The sequence below is a fragment of the Pteropus alecto genome, unplaced genomic scaffold (assembly GCF_000325575.1).
Source record: "Pteropus alecto unplaced genomic scaffold, ASM32557v1 scaffold75, whole genome shotgun sequence".
Classification (NCBI taxonomy): domain Eukaryota; kingdom Metazoa; phylum Chordata; class Mammalia; order Chiroptera; family Pteropodidae; genus Pteropus; species Pteropus alecto.
Genome location: NW_006440638.1, coordinates 25,541,802 through 25,547,399, shown reverse-complemented (window position 1 = coordinate 25,547,399; position 5,598 = coordinate 25,541,802). Strand labels below are relative to the sequence as shown.

At 31.9% G+C, this 5,598-nt stretch overlaps 1 protein-coding gene and 1 pseudogene across 1 annotated transcript in view; one reads left to right on the top strand and one right to left on the bottom strand.

The window, feature by feature from the left end:
- Nucleotides 1–5,598, top strand: part of DNAH1 (dynein axonemal heavy chain 1) — a 72,962-nt gene that overhangs the window by 13,854 nt on the left and 53,510 nt on the right.
- On the bottom strand, nucleotides 2,006–4,310 carry LOC112484306 (annotated as a pseudogene).

Here is a 5,598-nt window from a genome sequence, read left to right as displayed (position 1 = left end):
CTACATTATATATAATGTAGATATATTCTCTCTATATATACATATTATCCATATATATATTATACTCACTAGTATATATTACTCAGAAAAGGTATATTCAGGGATCTGTCACTCTCCACCTCTATTCATTCCATCCTATCCACATCTCCCATATTTTCCACCCTGTTTCTACCATGTGCTCATAGATAACAATGTCATCAGTTTCTGATTTATCCTTTCTTTTTTTTTTGTACAAATGAACAGATACATGTATATTTTTCTTATACCCCCTTCTTTCTTACACAAAGAGTAGCACATTATACACATTCTTTTACATTTTGTCTGTTTCACTTAAAGTACATCCTGGAAATCAATTCATATCAGTTCATTGATTTCCTTTATTCTTTTTTACAACTGCATACTAATCTATTGTGTGGATGTACCGTATACCATCGTTTATTCATTCATTCTCTTATATATAGGCATTTAGGTCATTGCCAGTATTTTGCAATTACAAACAATTCTACAGTGAATAACTTTGTGCATTTGTATGTTCATATTGATGGAGGTGTAGCTGTAGGGTAAATTCTGAGAACTGGGATCGCTAGGTCAAAAGATAAGTACACATGTATTTTGTTAGATATTGCCAAAAATTTCCTTCCATAAGAGTTGTGCCATTTTGCATGCGTGCTAAGAGTGTGTTGTTATGCTATTTAATTTTTCGCCAGTCTAGAAGATCAGTAAGATGTGTCTGTAAATACTATAAGTGAGACTGAACATTTTTTCCATCTTTTCATCTGATTAAGGGCAATTTTTATATCATTTTGTGACTTGTCTATTCATGTCTTCTGGTCATTTTTTCTCTCAGAGTTTTGAGCTTTTCCCTCCTCTCATCTTAAGAGCTATTTATGTATTAGGGATATTGGTTCTTTATTTGTAATATATGTTGTAAATATTTTTCCTCCTAGTTTTTTAGTTGTAGTTTGACTTTGCTGGTGGTAATTTTTGCAATATAACTTAAAATATATAAACAATTTTATTAATAATTTCTTCTATTACATCTGGATTTTGGGTCATAGTTAGAAACCTTTTCCCTATATTAAAGTTTTCTTCTAATACTTGTATGGTTACACATTTTTGCTTTTCAATTTCTTGATTCATCCTTATGTATGGTATGTGGTATGGATACAATTTTATCCCTTTCCAGATGACTAACTAGAATCTATTGAATGTCCATCAGCATTTATCAAATCCTCCATCTTTGGCCAGTGATTTAAGATACCACTTTTGAGATGCCACATTTACCATATACTCATTTCCATATGCGTTTGAGTATATTTCTGGACTTTCTGTTCTATTCTATTGTTCTGTTTGTCTATGCACTTATACTACAGTTTTAATTATAGATGTTTTTATAGTATTTTCTAGTGTCTCATAGAAGTAGTCCTCCTTTGTAACTTTTCTCTTTCAGTGTTTTCCTGGCTATTCTTGCATGTTTGCATGTTTTAACTATTTATTTTTAAAAATTATGGTAAAATATACATAACGTAAAATTTACCATTTTAATCATTTTTAAGTGTACATCTCAGTGCTATTAAATACAATCACATTGCACACCATCACTACCATCCATCTGCAGAATTTTGTTCATCCTCCAAAAGTAAAACTCTGTACTTATTAGATAATAGCTCCCCATTCCTCTCTCCCCCTAGTCCATAGCAACCACTATTCTACTTTCTGTCTCTATGAATTTGACTACTTTAAGTACCTCACATGAGTAGAATCTATAGTATTTGTCCTTTTGTGACTGGCTTATTTAACTTAGCATAATGTCTTCCAGTTTCATCCATGTTGTAGCATGTGTCAGAACTTCATTCCTTTTTAAGGCTGTATAATATTCCATTGTGATATATATATCTCACATTTGTTTATCCATTCGTTAGTGTCTACCTTTTGGCTATTGTGAATAATGCTGCTGTGAACATGGATGTACAAATATCTCTTCAAGACCTTACTTTGTATTCTTTTGGGTATATACCCAGAAGTAAAATTGCTAGATCTTATGGTAATTCTATTTGTCGTTGAGTTCTCATTTATGATTATTTCGTAATCATAAAATTAATTCTGAAATCCAGTTAGACTTAGAGAGGGATAAGGAAAATGTGGAACCCAGAGAACTTCAGTGAGAGCATAAAGATTAGAGGCTATTATGAGCAGATGGGAGAAAGAATGTTCTGGTGATTAAGAAAATTTATTGGTGTTGTCCATAGTCAGTAATGGTGAGCTTCTTGCTGTCTTGCCATTCCTGGACCCAAAGCACTCCATGATTTTCACAATATTCATGCCTTCTTTCACCTTGCCAAAGACCACATGCTTGCCACCTAACCACTTGGTCTTGGTAGTGTAGTTGAAAAACCAGAAACCATTTGTGTTGGGTCCAGCATTTTCCATGGACAAGATGCCAGGAGTCATATGCTTCAGGATGAAATTCTCATCAAATTTTTTCCTGTAGATGACTTGCTGCCATTGTCACTTTGGCATGTAAAGTCATCACCCTAGCACATAACTCCTGGAATAATTCTGTGAAAGCAGGAACCTTTATAACCAAATCCTTTCTCCTTAGTGCTCAGAGCACTAAAGTTTTCTGCTGTCTTTGGAACTTAGTCTGCAAATAGTTTGAAGGAGACATGGCCTAAGGGCTCATAGCTGACAGAGAATGTGGGGTTGACCATGGTGGGGTGGCAAGGGGCAGCTCTGGGTGGCACAGCAGCATCTGCAAAGTCCTGTTTTTAATTTTTTGAGAAACCATCTTTCTGTTTTCCACAGCAGCTGCACCATTTTATATTCCTACCAGAAGCACACAAGAGTCCTAATTTCTCCACATCCTCACCAACATTTGCCATTTTCTGTTATTTTTTTCTCTTTTTAATAGCTATTGTAGTGGATATTAAGTGATATTTCGTGGGTAGTTTTTCTTTATAATAGCTATCGTAATGGATATGAAGTGATATTTTGTTGGTTTTTCTTTGCATTTATCTAATGATTAGTGATGTTGAACATCTTTTCATGTGCTTATTGGCCATTGGTATATCCTTCATTGGAGAAATGCCTATTCAAATTCTTTGCCCATATCTGATCCAGTTGCTTCATTTTTGTTACTGAGTTTCAGAAGTTCTTTATATATTCTGGATATTAATCCCTTATCAGATATGTGATTTGAAAATATTTCCTTCCATTCCATGGGTTGCCAAATTTATTCTGTTGATAGTGTCCTTGTGTCATTAGGATACAAAGTTTTTCATTTTGGTGAAGTCCAATTTGTCTATTTTTTATCTTATTGTTTGTGCCGTTAGTGTCATACACAAGAAATCATAACCAAATCCAGTGTTATGAAGCTTTCTCCCATGGGTTCTTTAAAGACTTTTATAATTTTAGCTCTCATGTACAGATATTTGATCCATTTTGAGTTAATATTCTTGCATATGGTGTTAGGTAAGGATTTAACTTCATTCTTTTTCATGTGGATATCCATTTTTCCTAGCACAGAGTTTTGAAAAGACTGTCTTTTCCCCATTGAATGTCTTGGCACCTTGTTGAAAATCATTTGACTGTATATGTGAGGGTTAATTTATAGGCTCTCTGTTCCATTGGCTATATATCTGTCTTTTTGCCAGTACCACACTATTTTGATTACTGAAGCTTTTTGGTAAGTTTTGAAATCAAGAAGTGTCGGTCTCACTTTGAACTTCTTTTTCTAGATCATTTTGACTATTTGAGATCCCTTGAGATTCATATGAATTTTAAAATGGATTTTTCTATTTCTGAAAAAAAAATTGTTGGGATTTTGATAGGGATTTTCATCTCTATTTTTCTATGTAAACTTTAATATCAACTTGTCAAGCCCTATTTTAAAAACACTTGGTATTTTTATAGGGTTTGCATTATACTTTAAAATTACCTTAGGTATAGCTGACATCTTTAGGATCTTGAATTGTGCTATCCAAGAACAAAGAATGTTTGTCCATTTGTTCATCTACTTCTGTGTCTTTCAGGAGTGCTTTAAAGATTTTTTCATATAGGTTTTGCATATTTCTAATTAAGTATTTTATCTTTTTTGTGGCTGTTATAAATGGGATTTTCTCTATGTCTATTGATATTATTATGCTGATATTATACCCCGTTACCTTGCTGAACTCATTTAATGTTTGAATTTGTTTTTTTAATTGATTCTCTAGGGCTTTCTAAGTACACATTATCTGTAAATATAGTTTTACTATTCTTTTCCAAAAATTCTTATTCTATTTTCTCTCATCTATTTGCATTTTCTAATACCTCCAGTACAATATTGAATAGTAGGGGAGATGGTAGACATCCTTACCTTGTTCCTAGTATTAGTGGAAATACCTCTAGTGTTTCTCTCTTAAGAAAATACTAGCTTTAGGACTTCATTTATTTAATAACATACCCATTTACTTCTACTTTCTTAAGTGTTTCTGTCACAGGCTTTTTAAGGACCTATGGATATAATCATATGATTTGTCTCCTTAGATCTATTAACATGGTATATTATGTTAATTGGTTTCCTGATATTGAAACAACTTTGCATTCCTTTAATAAATCCCAGTTGGCCATGATGTATCATTTTTTTAATGTGTTATTAGATTCTGTTGCTTAGTATGCTGTTTAGAAGTTTTTGCATTGATATGTGATGTTGCTGTAATTTTTTTGTACGGTTTTTATCAGGTTTGAAGTAAAGTTACACTTGCTTCGTATAAAGAATTTTGACATTTCCTTTCACTTTCAATACTCTGGAAGAATGTACGTCGCATTGGGGCTATCTGGTCACTCCCTTGTGAAACAATTGGTCTCTTTAAGCGTTCTTATTTCTAATGAGGTTAATTTCAGTATATTTTGTTTCTCTAGAAAATTATCCATACTATCTAGGTTTTTTAATATATCTGCATACAATTTTAAAATATGATTTAAAATTTTTCTTCTGTTTTAATGTTGACCTCCTCTTTTCACTTCTTATTTTGTAGAGTTATATTCTCTTCCTTTTTTTTCCTTTTTGCTTTATTAAATTATTTAGTGATTTGTTTGGTTTGCTAATTTAAAAAATGTATAGGATTTAGACTTAATTTGATCTGCTGTTTTCTCCATCTGCCTCATTAATTTCTATTTTATCTTATTATTTCCTTCTTATGACTTCTTTTGGCTTATGTTTTGTTATGTTTATAGTTTTTGTGTGTGTCTACTAGGAATTTAATTCACTTATTTACCTCACTATTGATAACTGTGTTTAAGGCTATGAACTTTCCTTGGATAACTGCTTTAAAAATAGTCCATAGAGTCCAATATATAGTATTTCATTTTTTTAAATTCCAAAAATTTTGTTCGTATTTCCCATTTCATTAAAAATTGTTTAATATAATATTTTAAGTTTTTTCCTATGGAAAGGACTTGTTAAATTTTTTGTTAATGTCTAGTTTTATCACATTGAGATCAGAGTGTTATTTACAATATTTCTATCTAGAATTTGCTGATGTTTTCTTTTTGCCCATTTAATATATAATCAATTTTTGTGAATGTTTCATTTGCACTTGAGAAGAGGCATGTTTC